A 16,978-nucleotide genomic window follows, 5' to 3' on the forward strand; every position below is an offset into this window, starting at 1 on the left:
CAGCTCGATATTGGTTCAGTTGTTCATTCACAGTCATCTGTGCAGCATTTATTAAGCACTTACATGTGTCAGGCCCGGATTAGATGCTGAGGATAGAAAGATGAACAAGAGCAGTTCTCTCAGTTTTAGGGATCTCAGAGGCTAGCAAGGAGGAGAGACAGGTAAACAGTTGATTGGAATATAGCTTGGGTCAGCAAACCACAGCCTGTGGGCTAAACCCGATGTGCTGCCTATTTTTGTATGTAACATTGTATAGGAACATAGACACATTCATTTACTTATGTATTGTCGATGGCTGCTGTCCAACTGCAACAGCAGATCTGAGTTTCATCTAAGACCTCGTGGCCTACAAAGCCAAAAATATTTACTGTCTGGCCCCTTACAGAAAAAGTTTGCTGACTACTGCAGTGTGGTGTGATGTGTACGACAATAGAGGTGGGTTCCATATTCAACAGACCACGGGAGGGATGAGTTGCCAAGGTGTGCCTGCACGGAGCAGGAAGTGCCCAGCCAAGTGCTAAAGAGTGAGCGCAGGATCTGCAGGAATAACAGCAAGGCAGAAGGACAAGAAAAAGGTTGGAGGGGAAAAATGAAGGGGGTGCTTGGGAGGATGGCTAGATGATGGGGAGGAGAAGAAAGATGTGGTGGGAGATAAAGCTGAGTGGGGAGGAAGAGGAGATCTCGGCAGGTCATGAATAGGCCATGCTGGATTCTATTCTGTCAGCAATGGGGATTTATCTAAAGGTTTTAAGCAGAAGAGGCAACAGATAGAAAATAGACTGAAAAGAGGTGAGCAGAAAAACCAATTCAGATTCCATTGCAATGGTCTAAGCAAGAGATAATGACTCAGGAAAAAAAAGGCAGTGGCAGATTGATGGAGAGGAGGATTCTAAGGTCTTTAGGAAATCAAACTAACCAACATAGAAGTTTTATCATATATATTCAGTGAACACTCTACGTGGCATGATAACTTCAGGTGGCCAGGACAGGCAAGAAGTTCAAATCCATCGCTGAAAGACTCAGGCAAGGACCACCATGTACCTGTGTGAGGATTATTTGGGGCTCAGAAAGGAAAATCTTTGCTCTGCCTTTTTTTATAATTACAACTAAATGTTGGTCAGTGGGAGCTGGTGAAATGAGTGGAACGAGCGACTTGAGTGTTGATCACAGGGACACCGTTATTCATTATTTGATCACTTGTTCCATGCTTGCTTTTCACTTTCTGTGAAACTAGCCAAACAGGGAGGCAGGCAGAGTACCAGGTGACAACAAGCACAAGCTTTGTGTCCAGATTGACCCCCAGTGCAAGTCTTGATGCATTCACTTAATTGCTCTGAACCCCTGGGGCAAGTTACTCAGCCTTGTTGAATCTCAGGATCCTCATCTGTGAAATGAGGATGAGAATAACCAAGCAGGGGTCATTATGGTTTTGTTGAAGAGCTAGATAGAACAGCACAAGCAAAGAGCTTCTCAGAGGCCTGACACAAAGAGGTGCTCCAGGCTCGTCAGCTGTAGCTACTTGAAGTGAGCACTCAGAGTGTAAAGTAAATATCCATGAGTTCATACTGATATAAATAAATGATGGAACAAATAAATAATTGAGAAAGAAGAGACAACCCAAATATCCCATGCAGAATAATTCCAGATGATTTATGTAGACGGTTTTACCTCAAGGAGATGGAGTATAATTCCCCACTCAGGTGTGGGCTGCACAAAGTGACTTCCTTCCAGAGAGTCCTGCGCAGAAAGGTGAGGGAGAAGTAATTTTCCACATAAGAAACCTGACAAACATGACCTCAGCCAGGTGATCAAGGTCACCATCAACAGTGATGTTGTCAGTATGGACCCTCGATACAACATGAGAAGGACGGCACTTTGTGATGTGATGCGATAAGGTGGCCTCTGGTATCCCCCTCCTCAAAACCCGGAACCCCAGTCTAATCACAAGAAACACATCAGACAAATCCCAGTTGAGGAACATTCCACAAAATACTTCATAGTACTCCTCAAAACTGCCCAGGTCATCAAAACAAGGAAAGTCTGAGAAATTGCCATGGCCAAGAGGTGCCTAAGGAGACATGGGGACTAAATGTCATGTGGTGTCCTGGCTGGGATCCTGGAACAGAAAAGGAACATTAGGGAAAAACTAAGAAAATTTAAACAAGCTGTGGACTTTAGCTAATAGTAACGATGTGTCAATATTGGTCCGTTAATTACAACAGATGTACCATACCCGTGTAACATGTGAATAAAAGGGATAATGGGCATGGAGTATACGGGAACTCTGCACTATCGTGGCAATTATTCCGTAAATCTAAAACTGTCCTAAAATACACCGTTTACTTAAGAAAAATTAAATCACAGGCCTCCAGTCATGGGAAGGGAAGGCGAAGCCCCCCCTTTCCTACAGACTCTGCTGTCCTGGGGACGGGGGCTCTTGCACACCCAGCGCACCCCCAGCCCTCGAGCAACTAGACCTCTGACAGGGCATCAGGGCAACCCTCATGCACTGAGAACATGACTCAGGGCTCGAAGACTTTAAAAGGCTGTGTGAACAATTATTTTTCATATGCTTTCTTTTCCAATTTATTCTTCTGCAAGATAACTGGGCTCAGATTCCCCCAGGAAGAAAAATCTCCCGGGAAAATGACGAAAACTCAAGCAACGTTAGGAAACCAACTGGTCGGAATTTGTTGGGGAAAGACCACTCGCTGAAGTCCTCATTTACAAGCTTCTCGAACTGGCTCCTAAATGAGCTTCCAGCTAAGAAAATGTGTTAAAGCATCAATAAACCTGTTCTAATAAGTCCTCCATAACCAAAATCTAATTGAAGCTTATAAAGAGAGAGAACATCAAGTACTCCCTACAAGGCACGGGGAAAGGTGTTGGTCTTCCGTAGCCAGCAGGGCCATGGGACACGGCTGCTTTCTCCCCGGCCCACATGGGAGGGAGAGCATGAGAGTCCCCTTGGGGCTCTGTGGCATGTGGCGTGTGTGGCATGACATGATGTGGCTGCAGCAGGCAGGCTGGGCTCTAATGAGTAGAGCTCTAGACAGGTAAGCGGGATCCGATGGTACTCTTTACCTCCTTGATTACGCCACTTTACTGCTGCAACCAACAGTTTTCTCATACACAAATGAAGAACAACGAAATTTCCATCCTTACCCACCTAAGTGGCAGATTGTGATAATTAATGAAAACATAATCGTACGAGCATAAGGAGCCATTTCTTTCTTTAAGGCTTTGGGAGTATATAATTTTTTGTAGATTCTTAGAGAAGTAAATCAAGGCTTTAGATTCAGTGGGTGGGTCTTTGTTCTAGCCAATTACTTGACAAACATTCCTCAATCCATGCGTTTGTTAAACTCACTGCCTTTGGTTACTAGTTGCATAAGATCTTATTCATAGACCTAAGCTATGTGGGTTTTTTCCCATCTTCCAAGCCTTCCTCGTCCTAGTCTGACTGCTCTCCCAGTACTCCTGAGAACATCTGAAATACTGAATTAACATTCGTACTGCAAAGACACATTAAAAAGGCTGGTGTAGGGGGCCAGCCCGGTGGCATAGTGGTTAAGTTCGTGTGCTCTGCTTCAGCAGCCTGGGGTTCACTGGTTTGGATCCCGGGCACAGATCTAGCACCGCTCACCAAACCATGCTGTGGCAGCATACCACATAAAATAGAGGAAGATGGGCACAGATGTTAGCTCAGGGACAATCTTCCTCAAGCAAAAAGAGGAAGATTGGTAACAGATGTTAGCTCAGGGCCAATCTCCCTCACAAAAAAAAAGTCTGGTGGGCCTAAAATATCATATTATATTTTGCTGGTGCCATTGAGTGGATTCTGACTCCTAGCAACCTGTGTACAGCAAAGCTGAACTCTGCCCGGTATTTTGTGTGTGTGTGCGCCATCCTCCCACCTTCCAGAGCTATATCAGACAATGTTTTGCTACTATTCACAGGGTTTTCACAGCCAATTTTTTCAGAAGTGGGTGGCCAGGTCCTTCTTCCTAGTCTGTCTTAGTCTGGAAGTTCCGCTGAAAGCTGTCCACCATGCGTGACCCTGCTGGTGTTTGAAATACCAGTGGCATAGCTTTCAGCATCACAGCAACACGCAGCCACCAAAGTATGACAACCGGCAGTGGGGTGCTGTGTTCCCTCAAGGGAAATCAACCAGGCCCCATGGCGAGAGCATCGAATCTTAACCACCAGACCAGCTCGGCTGGCATCGTATTATATAGCATATCTTAAATTATTCATAGATAGACCTCCTGTAAACACTGAGAATTCTGGCAACTTCAGTCTACACTACCTATTTGCCTCATCCGCAACCAGAGATATTCAATTTTATTCCTGGGCTGGCATACAGGGCCTTGGTGGTGTTCACAGTCTTCTGTGCTCATTCTCCCCCATTTCTAGGGCTTCCTTCCTTGTCTCACTTTGGCAAGACCTTCCCTGGATCACTAGCTCACACAATCCCCATGGCCAGCCTGCACCCTCTAAGAAAGATCTGGTTCTTGGAAGGGGCCAGGAAATCCCTCTCATTTCTGCCTGACCACAGCCCCGTCTTTTCTCTCGGCTGTTGTCATTTTGGCTGCCCAGGCAGAGGGCTCACCTTGCCCCTCTGGTACCTTCCATAACGCGTAGAGGCAGGGCTTTCCTGTTTCCAGTTTTCTTAGCATAACTTCAGGCAGAGTTGAGAGTGCTTATGTAAGGAGTAGAAACAGCTACTAGAAAAGGAGAGGTTAAAGATAAAGGAAAAGGGAAGATCTTCCTGCAAAGTCTTGGAAGGAACAGAAGGGACTTAGAGTTTGGAGCACAGGGGGTTGAATTTGAGAAGGAGGGAAGGAGGGAAAGGGAAAGGTGTCAGGGTAGACACCTCCTCCATGTTACGGAGGTTAAGATGGTTCATTCTCATAGAATCGTTTTATTTTTAATGAAGGACAAAAGAGCCCTGATGAGACTACGTGTGGGCAAGATTTATGGAAAATAAGAGCAAATTAAGGAGAAAAGGAGAAACTGCTTGGAGGCAAGGGTTAGGAATTCTCCCATCACACAGCAAGTCCCACTGAGACAGGCTACAATTGCCAAGAACCTTTAAAGGCACCTTCTAGCCATTTTGAGAGTCTTCATATTATCATGTAGACTTTAAGTATTTCTACAAAGTTTGTTTAAACAGGTATATGACCCAAAAGGTTAAGCCCCACTTCTCTAGACTGTCATGTAACTTTTCTGACAGAGAACTTCTATCCTGGAATGCGTTTGCCCATAGAGGAGTTATGAAACCACCTCTATCTGAGTTTGAAGCAAAAGACACAAGGAACTAAGGGGAAAAGTTTATGTTCTCATAACTTTCCTTCATCGTGGGCATTATTTTGGTATATTGCCAGGCACCAATCACCTCTGGGTAGTGCCTGCGCTCTGAAACAATTCTGCAAGAATATATTATTCTATGAACAATAAACTATTGTAACATTTCTTAGTTCCAATATCAGACCTAAAAGAACACCACATCACTTGTTCCCTTGATTATTTTCTCATGAACCTTGAGTTTTGATTTATGCTCAACTATTTCTACATCTAAAAACATTTTGGTATTTTATAATCAAATTTTAATCTTCTGAACTAGATGATTCAGGGAAAATACTTAATCCATCAAAATAACTCCAAACCATGTGCTTTTCAAATCACCCCCAAAATGGCATATAGTTTCCATCATGTTCGGATTGTAAAAGGCTTTGCAATTTATGACCATTGGCTTATTTCCAGTTCCCTGAGCTGTCAATGCTGCACTAATGCCATCCTCCAAGGACCCCTGGCAGGATTTCACAAGGATATCTGTGGGTTCAGATTAGTAGGAATAACCAATGAATTTATTAAGTAATAGCAATCAGTCTTGAACCTTGCTCCCAAGTGCCCTCGTAGCTCCCCAGAATTCTATCTTTGAACAGGAAATAAGCTTGTGGAAAGAGAAAGGAAACCATCACTGTTAAGTGCCCACCAAGAGCTGTACTTTGCATATATTATCTCATTTAAACCTCGGGCATTATTTATCATACAGTGAGAAAATCAAGGCTCAGAATTTCATAATTTACCTAAGGACACAGTCAAAGATTAGATTCCAGGTAGGTCTGTTTTTTAATTTTTTTTTTTTAAAGATTTTTTTTATTTTTTCCTTTTTCTCCCCAAAGCCCCCGGTACATAGTCGTGTATTCTTCGTTGTGGGTTCTTCTAGTTGTGGCATGTGGGACGCTGCCTCAGCATGGTCTGATGAGCAGTGCCATGTCCGCGCCCAGGATTCAAACCAACGAAACACTGGGCCGCCTGCAGCGGAGCGCGTGAACTTAACCACTCGGCCACGGGGCCAGCCCCAAGGTAGGTCTGTTTTTTAAGCTCATGGTCTTCCAACCACTTTGTTTTGTTGACTTCTACTAATAATTATTAAAACTAGAATAAACAGCTCCAAAGGTCAATTCTAGCCAGTTTGTACTGGGGATATGATCTCTTACATATAGATAGAAATACATTCACTAAACGCACACCTATCCCCACTAATACACAGGATATGTATGAATTTGGTCCACCAAGACACTAAAAGTCAGGAAATACATCTTTCCCTAAACCACAGGTAAAAAGAATATACAGATATAAGTTCTAACTTATTTCTTAGACTGAGTCTGGAAATAGAAGTTTGGAAAACGAAAAAGCATATCTGAGAGAACACTAAGTGACTAAAAATAAGGAAAATTATCTCAAAGTAAACTGCCCACAAAGACAGCCTTTCCAGGGTAAGTAGGAATTTATTATTCACGTTGTTGGGAATAACTGCCCTTGTCTTAGTCCTGCCTTTAGAATGTGCACACAGACATTATTGAACATAAAACATGTACAGCATGTAATCTTCTAACATAATTCATGTCTGAAGAAGCAAAATAAAACCACCCTTCAGAAATTCCTTTCTGGTCTCTTATTTTGTTTTTAAGAAATCTATTTTTAAAGAAATAGAGGACTTTACTATTCACTTTAATTTATCCCTCAAATTATTTCTCCTCTTCTACCACAAAAATGGGTACGTCTTTATCAAGAGACTTTTTTAAATGTTTAATTCTTATTAAATTCTTCCAAATATTTTTCCAAGGATGCTGCAAGTGTTTCTCCTCTTCCTTATTCTTTTAAATGCATTCTAGGGGCTGGCCCCGTGGCCGAGTGGTTAAGTTCACGTGCTCCGCTGCAGGCGGCCCAGTGTTCGAATCCTGGGCGCGGACATGGCACCGCTCATCAAGCCACGCTGAGGCGGCGTCCCACATGCCACAACTAGAAGGACTCACAACGAAGAACATACAACTATGTACCAGGGGACTTTGGGGAGAAAAAGCAAAAAAAAATCTCTAAAAAAAAATAAAAAAATAAATGCATTCTACATCTTGCCTTAGCAACAAAAGCAACAGCAATAACAAAAGCAACAAACCCAACTCAAGGAGCAGTACTTACTTGTGGTTGGTTAAGGCCTCTTAGTTAAACAGGTAAAGTTCATCACTTGTGAGCCATGTGACCTCCACAAGTTACTTAAACTCTCTAAAGCTCAATTTTCTCAACCTTGATGTGGGGATTCCTGTACCTTCCATATAAAATCATTATCAAGATTACATGAGGCATGTCAAACATGTCTGATACTGCCTGTCGGTCAACTAATATTGGACATCACTAGCTCTTAATTTCAGATGTGTAAAGTCCACTCATCTGAAGACTTGGAAATTCCAGGAGACACGGTCATATAAGCATTTTCATATCATCATCTACATTGGAGTACCATCATCAACCAGACCTCTCCTGCAGAAACAGAATTTGGGGCAGTCTACGGGGTTCCTGTGAATGCCCTGAGATTGTGCAAACAGTCCCACATCCATATAGTATGAGAACATGAGAAGACATTGACATTTCCAAATGTTAGAAATCTTCCTAAGTTGTTTCTCTGTCTCTTCACTTGTCTATCAATTTGCTCCTCTCTTTCATCAACCACTTAAATCATATTTACTGCACACTAAGTTTGATGCTTCAGGAGTAGAACAGAATTACATGTCTTGGTCCTGACATTAAAGAGCTTGGAATCTGTGAGAGAAGCAAGAACTATGCTAAAGAAACAATGAGGGACCAGCCCGGGACCCAGTGATTAAGTTCGCAGGCTCCGCTTTGGCGGCCTGGGGTTTGCCAGTTGGGATCCTGGGCACAGACCTATGCACTGCTTGTTAAGCCATGCTGTGGTGGCATCTCACACAGAAGAGCTAGAGTGACTTACAACTAGGGTGTACAACTACACACTAGGGCTTTAGGGAGAAAAAAAGAGGAAGATTGGCAACAGATGTTAGCTCAGGGCCAACCTTCCTCCCAAAAATATTCATTAAAAAACTTAAAAACAAAAAAGAAACAATGAGACGGCAGTTCAAGGTGGTGGATTATTCAGTGTGAAACTGAAGGATACTGAGAAGTTCGTAGGGAGAAACAACCGTAGGTGGTGAAAATACAAATTTAACATCCCTTGCCCTCCAGACTGGCTGTCTCTATTTTTCTGAGAGTCAACAAATCCACTGGGGAGGAGGGTGATTTGTTTCACTTGGGTTCTGGGATTTTTAAATTTAGGGAGTATGAGCAAGCATGCTCCGGACAATTTTAAGAGAATAGGGAGTGTCGGAAAGGCTTCTCCTTAGCTCTCAACACTCCTACCCAACTCCCTGTGTACAACATTCAACATTCCCTCGCACTGCCAACTTCAGACTCACCCCGACTCAAGGGAGATGGAAGGGGTGCTGCCGTGTTGCATATAAAGCGTTGCATAAATAGTGTTAGCTTAGCTTGAAAAAAGCCTGTAAAGATTTGAGTGACTTGAGTCAGAACACCATCTTCTGCCATTAAAAAACATAAATCTGTGCTCACTTTGGCAATACACATACTAAAATTGGAACGATTCAGAGGAGATTAGCTTAGGCCCTGCTCAAGGATGACATGCAAACTCGTGAAGCATTCCATATTAAAATGTATATATATATATATATATATATATACATCTTAGGATTTTACTTTTCTCTCATGTTGTTTTCTCTCACGTGCCGCATTCTGGTTACCTGGAGACCACCTCAGTGGAGCACCAATTGGAAGCCTAGGCAAGCTCTTTACTGCTCCTCTGCGTGTCTCTTGGGTTTACACTTTCTGTAAGAAAAGGTGCCTCTGGAAGGGGAACAGAGTGAGTGGCATTATTCCACACAGTTGCATAATTGGAGCAGGAGAAAGACCGCAGTTTGGGCTTATTAATAAGATGTTGGTGTGTTTCTTTTTTTGCGGGGGGAGGGGGCGAAGATTAGCCCTGAGCTAACTGCTGCCAGTCCTCCTCTTTTTGCTGAAGAAGACTGGCCCTGAGCTAACATCCGTGCCCATCTTCCTCTACTTTATTCATGGGATGCCTACCACAGCATGGCTTGCCAAGCGGTGCCATGTCTGCACCCGGGACCCAAACTGGCGAACCCCGGGCCATCAAGGCAAAACGTGCACACTTAACCAGCGCACCACTGGGCCAGCTCCAAGTTGATGTGTTTCTGACTGGAAACTTCTTGCTCTTCAGTGATCCAGTTACAGCTCTTTTTAACAGCTTGAATTGTCCTTTTATCTACAAAATCCGAAAATCACTGTGTACAAGAATTATTCAACTACAAGGAAAGAAAGGGAAAGATTATCCTGAAAAAATGGGGAGAGAGATGGATCGGAAGATGTAAGAAGAAGTTAAGGTGCCTCAACTTTTAGTGGAGAATGTCATAATGACGATCAAAATTACCACTTTGATTTCCATAATTCATACCCTTTTATTTCAGACTCCTTCTCAGGAATCTCCAATGTTTAATAATTTCTGAATACTAACAAAGAGATAGGTTATTATTTCCAGTGAGCAAAATCTAAATAAGAGACGGAGAGAGGGAGAGCCATTGACCGAAGGTGAGAGGATGACTGAGCAAAAAGAGGAAGAAGATTGGTGCTCAGCCCACACCCTGCTGAGGGGCTTATAGAATTTTCCAAAGAGGCTTGTGATGCACTTAGTTATCATGTGCTAGAATTCATGCAGAGAATCATGCAATCCCCGCCTAGAGGAGAATATATTTAAGAAAAATAAAATGAATCAATCCACACATATACAGGCTATCCAACAAGTGTTTAAATTACTGTATGAGATAACTAATGAGTTGGTCATAGAAAATGAATTTTAAGGATGGGAGATGAGGGTGAGGCACAAATTGGTTCATGAAGTCGTGAAGTCCTTTTCCCAGTTCAGCGGTGAGTGGTATATGTATCTTATCTTCTGGGTAGTTTCTGTGTCTGTGGGCAAAGCCCTGATGTCAGGGTTTTCTATGGGGAATTATTTCAGTCTTTGGTCTTAGATGGATGCCACGAGTCAGTGCCTGATGACTATTCTTTTAGTCATTGATTCCTTTCATCCATTCATGAGTTTGTGAGTGGTTACCACATTCTAGAGTGTGTGTCAAGTGCCGAGATCTTAGCACCTGCCTCCGTTGAGCTCTACTCCTGCTAGAGGCAAACTAACACACCTGCACCTGCTTTCCCTGGGTGCTCTTGGAGCCTAGTGGTTGAGGAGGGAGCTCATCGGCAGGGGCATTCTTACCTGATCACTTACTAGTGGGAACACTGACTCTGTCCTTCGTTTTCCCTGCAGCTCCCCGTTACCCTAGCCACCCTAACTCTCTTGCCCCCACCAGTGTATGTACTTGGAGGGATGTAAAATGGAGACAAAAAGAAGCCCTTAGAAAGTAGTAGAGCTGGGACTCTACTAAGTATGATTCCTAACGCATAGTTCTCGGCCAATCCCTTCTTTCTGTCTCTCTGTCCAATGACTATTTCTCTATCCCTTTATCATCTCCACGGATATTTAAGAAGCCACTGAATCTGTTGTAAGTCCTTATTTCTAATTAAAGAGAGGCTGTCAATCATTCAACAGATATTTATGAATGTCTACCATTTGTCAAATGCTTGGATTTCACAGTCTTCTCTATTAATTTCTATTTGGTTTTGCTTGGCCAGTTCATATGTTGAAGCCCCCAGTATCTCAGAATGTGACTGTATTTGGAGACAGGGCCTTTAAAGAGGTAATTAATTTAAAATGAGGCTGTCAGGGTGGACCTTAATCCAATCTGATTGGTGTCCTTATAAGAAGAGGAGATTAAAACTCAGACAGGCAGAGGAAAGCACATGTGAGACACAAGGAGAATGTGGCCATCGACAAGCCAAGGAGAGAGACCACAAGAGAATCCAAACCTCGCAACACCTTGATCCTGGACTTCTGGCCTCCAGAATGCCGAGGAAATAAATTTCTGTTGTTTAAGACACTCAGTCTGTGGTCCTCTGTTACGGCAGCCCTCGAAACTGACACGGATACCCAAGACGCCCTTCGGTTCCACCATCCCAGAATCCTCTCTCCTCTCAAGGAAGGTAAAAATACAAAATATCCTAAGCAACAATGTAAGTGTTTGTAAAATGCATTGTATTTCATTAGTTCTCAAACAATTAACTGATTAACAGTAACAAATCAAGTCCTATATAAAGAATTTTTTATTCTCTTTTAAGGCTCAGTTGCTCAGTACTGAGACCAACCTTTAAGTGCACAGATTTAAAACTGTTTGTTTCTCGATAAGCAACCTATGAAACCGTCCCTGAGATTTTACTTCACCACATTTCTGGAGTGACACTTAGCCGAGTGCCAGGCTCTGCTTAGACCCCACGCAAGGGACGGGAGGAACCGATGCAGCCCATGCGGAGGCAGCTATGAACCTGCTGGTCCCACCGGAGCACCTCGACCTCCAGGGAGACGCCTAGGCCCTGCAAACCTATGAAGCATATCTCGTTGAGGTATTTTGTCATTTTTTAGGGGTTGGAAGTTTTTTTTTTACACCAGATTTGTCTCCCGTTCCATCTTTCAGAGTGTTTCCTTTGACATTGCCTCAGGAATCTGAATGTGAACAAATGACGCCCCAGCTGTTACACCGAGTATCAGCTCGCAGATTCCCGAAGGGTCGGACTCTCTGGGTTGGACAGGCTGACAAACTTTAAACAAAGGTGAAATAACTAACTGTAAGACAAAGACCTATAAATTTGAAGGAAAGGGAGGGTGGCCTGGGTGAGGGTTATGGGGGTGACATTTTTCTTTTATTAACTGCTAGACAGGAAATGAGGCTTAAAGTATTGAAGGGATGATGAAGGAGAGGGAAGGAGGGATCAGGTAAATGAATTGCAAAAACACCCCAGCAGAGGTTAAAGGGTGTGTGCCGAGAAATTGGTTTTAGCAACTGATTCTGTTACCCAGAAACAGGAGCCAATAATCTGGGATCCTCTGATGTTAATTCATAAATATCTTAATTGGTATACTCTCTCAAGCAAAATCATCAGAAAACATGTTTTTCTTCTTATTCCTCAAGCCCGTATTAATATCTTTGCATGATAAATTTATTGCTTGGTGATCATTCCGGAAAACTGTCACGTTATTATTCCTTTGTTTCAGGCCTTCCCAAATGTCATGACTACTCATCCCAGGAGAGCAATAATGAGAGAAAACATCAGTAGCAGTGCTGTAACTATTAACGGTGTTTGCATGCCTTTGTGATTGCACGTCACAATAGCCAAGACTCAGGAATTTGGGGAGACAAGGTGTTAGCGAAAGGATTGTCTGTTCGGGGTAGCTCACTATGGTAATAAGACCGGCTCTATTAGCTGGTCATTTAAAAACTTCTACGGAACTTGATTGCCTTCCAGTGAAATACTTCATTTAATTTCCCCATAATCCACTCCCTCTCCTGCCCATCACACCTTTAATAACCCTACGTCATATGCTCATTAATCTTTCTACTTTTACATCATAGAGTTTTACATTTTAATATTAGAGCTGGTCATCTTGTTAGTTTGATTTATTGTTTTCCTCTTTCAAAAAGTCCACCCTCTTTTTCTATGTACTATAAATAACAAGCGTGGCTCCGGCTTGAATAACGGAGCTGTAATTCAGGCTGGGGGCTTAGCTGCCATTCCTAAAGCCTCGAGCCGCACCCCTGGGGATCGCGGTGTCAGTAGAGGCTGGTGATTGAAATACAGCCCTGCAGTCAATCAGGAACCGTGTGCTATTCAAAGTATTTCTACAAATGACAAGTTATTAATGCTTTGAAATGGAAGTCAGAACTATAGTAGATCAGATGTTAGTTTAATGAGGATAGCTATTTTTTTCCTACTTAATGAGGTAGGAGTCTTTTTTTCTATTTCTTAAAGAAATAAATCATGGGCAATAAATAAAAGAAACCTCTTAGGTAGTCAAGCTTTATTGTTATTGTTGTTGTTACTGTTATTTATAATATTGCACAGGGTTCTTTGCAAAACACATTCATTTTTAGAGTACTGAAAAAAGTAAAAAGAATAAAACAAAAACTAGAGAGTAACCAGGGAGGGAGGGAAAGAGGATGAACGATTCTTTGAATGCTGTCATAGAGTTCCAATCGTGTCATAATCAAATTTCATGATTTTAGATACCGTTGAAGAGCTATGGATATGAGCACTTGGCAAATGACAAAATAAAATTAGACAACTAAATTATAAGCCTTAAGATGTCAAGTCAAATAGAGCCGTATATCTCGGTCATTAATCTCAGGAAAATAGGCCAGAGCTGCAGAATATTGGAAAATCCTGAGGAGCTCCCCAAAGCAATTTTTGAACACTTCTTTCTTAAACACTACCAGAGTGCTCCATTTTAATTTCTCAAACATTAAGATTTCTGATGAGAAACGTTATTGGAAAAGGTTATATCAGAAATACAACACAATCTGCTTCCATCTCCAGGGAAGGCTCTTATAACCAAACACCTCACCTGAAAAAGTATCCTTACCTGCAGGCGGGCGTGGACCCCTTGAGAATCTGATGGGAGCTGCAGACCTTTGTCCCAGAAAAAAATGACATCAGCAAACGACACATCTCTCACTCACACACACACACACACACACTACTTCTCACACACACTATTTTGCACATGTCAGACGATTCATGGCCTCAGGATAGGAACTCTTACCCAATGGGGTAAACTGTGTCTTAAAAGGAAACAAATCTTTCTCTAGTTTTTACATAGATTACATCTAATTTTGATCAATCAACAAAATACTTAATGTTTGATTGGAAGATTAGAATCCAACTCAATCCCATGGGAAGCCAAACTTTATTAAATGTTTATTAAGTTTTGGAAAACAATTTATCTCATTTCGGAGGAGTGAAAGTCTCGATCCGGGGCCAGGGGTCTGATGCCGCTCTTCCTCAGTTCTGCGAAGGTGTTTTTGATTGGAAAAGTTAACACAATAATCTAAGAATTAGTGTCTTTTTATTGCCTATATTCTAGTCAAATAAATCATAGGAATAACTATTGTTATGTGAACGAAACTGGGACCCCTCTCCCCGGTCTGACAGGCAAATCTAGCAAGCGAGCTGCATAGGCTCGAAGTCAGTACAGAATTCCAGGCTGTGCTCTGAAGTACCCAGGCAGGCCTCCTAAGCCCGTGTCTAAATGAGCTTGCGACTCTGCCTCGTGACCAAAGACGCCAGCAGGACGGATCAGCAAGAGGAAGAGACAATGGGGACCTCACTCTCACCTTTTCCAGCTGCATTTCTTAGAGACTGAGGGGAAAAGTAACAACCCTGGGCCTTGCCTCCCTCCACACATCCATAAACACCAACATTCCAAGCCTTGTTGGATGCGTAACCGAAAAGTTCTTGTTCTCATTGAAGTATATGACTATTAGCTGTGTAAGCTCTTTCCTGCACGTACACTGCTTTGTTAAAGATATATAAACTGCACTCAGATCTGCAGACCTCGGAGTAGTTCCTCAGAATGCTCTGTTGGCCTGTTTCCCAGGACTCAAGTCCCTCACCTTGATGATCAAACAAACTCCTTTAATTAACCTTTACCCAGACTCTTTATTTCAGTCCACAGTTATTAGATTCATAATGAAATAATAGATGCAATTGAAAGTACTTTTTAGGTCCCATATTTTGTCATCAGAAAATAAGCATACTTATAACTCGATCTAATAATGTAAGTTTTTCAGATAATAAGCCTTTGATAAGAGCCTAATATGATATAGTGTACACTATAAGCTTCTGAATTAGTACTTATGTGCCCCAAGGCAAAAACAAATGCAAGTGAAACCATAACATGTTATTTAATGAACTTTGCCTTTCCCCCAGCAATTCATTTAAGCTACGCTACTTTTCTTTTTTTTTTTTTTGCTTCGAAATTTTCCATTGGTGAAAACACCTCATTCTATCTTTATTCTTTCGTTTTATTGCCCTTTCCACATATGTGTGAGTGCAGATTATAAAAGATTTGAGAGTGTTATATGCTGAAGGAAGTTTTTTCTGTAGCCTCAGTTAAGTAACATGAGAAGCAGTCTAAGAACCAGAGAGTAAAGCCATGGGTGTGGCCAGGTGACCAGTTGGAGTCCATTCCCCACGTCATTCCAGGTCTTTAGGACGTGCAGTGACAGATGCCCTTAACGTCTTTCCTGCTATGACTCATCGTGCAGCGGTGCTCAGAGGTCACTGCGTCAAGTTTTCCCTCCTCACTCGGGCTCAGAGTCATTTTAAGTTTCATTCAAGATGGGAGAGTTTTTAATGGCAACTAACTCTGCCAAACCAACTACCACAGTGAATTGAGAGTTCTCAGTTTAAAATGAACTGGAAAACACTTCATTCCTGTGGCAAGAATGTCCCCATCCAGTAAACGTCAAAGATAATCTGCGCTCACCCTGAGTGAGCCAAGTTGAAACCTCCACATTTCACCTGATAGTGAGGCATCCTGGGATTTCCAGTCTGCGCACCGGAATGACCCAAAGTCATTCTCCTGCTGTTCAGCAATTAAAACGCACTCTGTAAAAGAAAAAAAATGATTGCACATGAAAAAAATCAAATAAGAATGCAGGCAGTAAGTTGGGACAATTTATCCTTGATTCTACGATCCAAGGAAACGTCCCACATTTACCACCGTTATGAATGAGCAGTCCTGTTGAGACTCGAAGTATCAGGGTGTGTTTAAAATCTATCAGGCTTGAAGTGTTTTGAGTTATTGTGAGCCCATGTCCCTTGGAACTTTGTAGAATTCTTTCATACCTGTGTTCAAAGGGCACCTATCAGAATGTTTTCTTCAAAGGGATTCTTTTCCCCTAGAATTGTCTTTTGCCGTTCTATTCGATTTAATCTAAGTTCTCATTTTGAAACTACCACACGCAGAGGGGCGTTGACTCTGTCTGTAGGCAAACTCTGGCAAGCGTCTATCCAGGTCTATTAGGAGGCTCTGAGTCAGCTTCACCCCACATTTACTGAGGGCTTACTCTAGGCAAAGTCCCACATATGGCATTTTTGTGTGTGTTTCCTTGTTAAAGCTTTACAAATCTGGGAAGTAGCAATATTACTTTCATTATAGATACAGAAACTCAGGGGGAGAAAGAAGAAACTTTTGTGCTGGTTTGGCAGAGATGAAAGAGCGTATAAGGAGAACCCTTCTACGATCGCTAGTTCTTTTTCCATTTATTCTTTTAACTACACTATTTCCTCCTGTACTCTGGAACAGTCCAACTGGAAAATTAAATCCAGAGCCATTTTCACCTGAAATCATAGCTTGATGCTGGATTGCTCTAACTTTTTTTGGTTTCCAAATTACATTATAGACTTATCTTTCTAGCGACGTGGAAACCCTTCCAAGTATTGCACAAATAAAAATGCTAGTTAAAATATAAAATCATGATTTTAATGCACGGATAAGTAGCCAGAGAGTAAGAGAATTCCTCAGATGTCAGAAACAATGAGAAAGCACAAATGCTCAGAGGTAAGCAAACTCTGGAGCCAGCATTGGTCTGGGAGACACAGGCCAATGGTTAGTGCTCTGAGCAGGGCAGGCTTCAGGTCA

The 16,978-nt window shown here is 42.3% G+C and overlaps 1 non-coding gene across 1 annotated transcript; it reads left to right on the forward strand.

Annotated features, from left to right (window-relative positions):
- The first annotated feature begins 8,920 nt into the window (after window positions 1–8,920).
- LOC123280514 (U6 spliceosomal RNA) lies at window positions 8,921–9,027 on the forward strand. Its single transcript, XR_006519455.1, has one exon. It is a non-coding gene; the product is annotated as a U6 spliceosomal RNA (small nuclear RNA).
- The last annotated feature ends 7,951 nt before the right edge of the window (window positions 9,028–16,978 follow it).

Source organism: Equus asinus, chromosome 24 (assembly GCF_041296235.1).
Source record: "Equus asinus isolate D_3611 breed Donkey chromosome 24, EquAss-T2T_v2, whole genome shotgun sequence".
In the NCBI taxonomy this organism is placed as follows: Eukaryota; Metazoa; Chordata; class Mammalia; order Perissodactyla; family Equidae; genus Equus; species Equus asinus.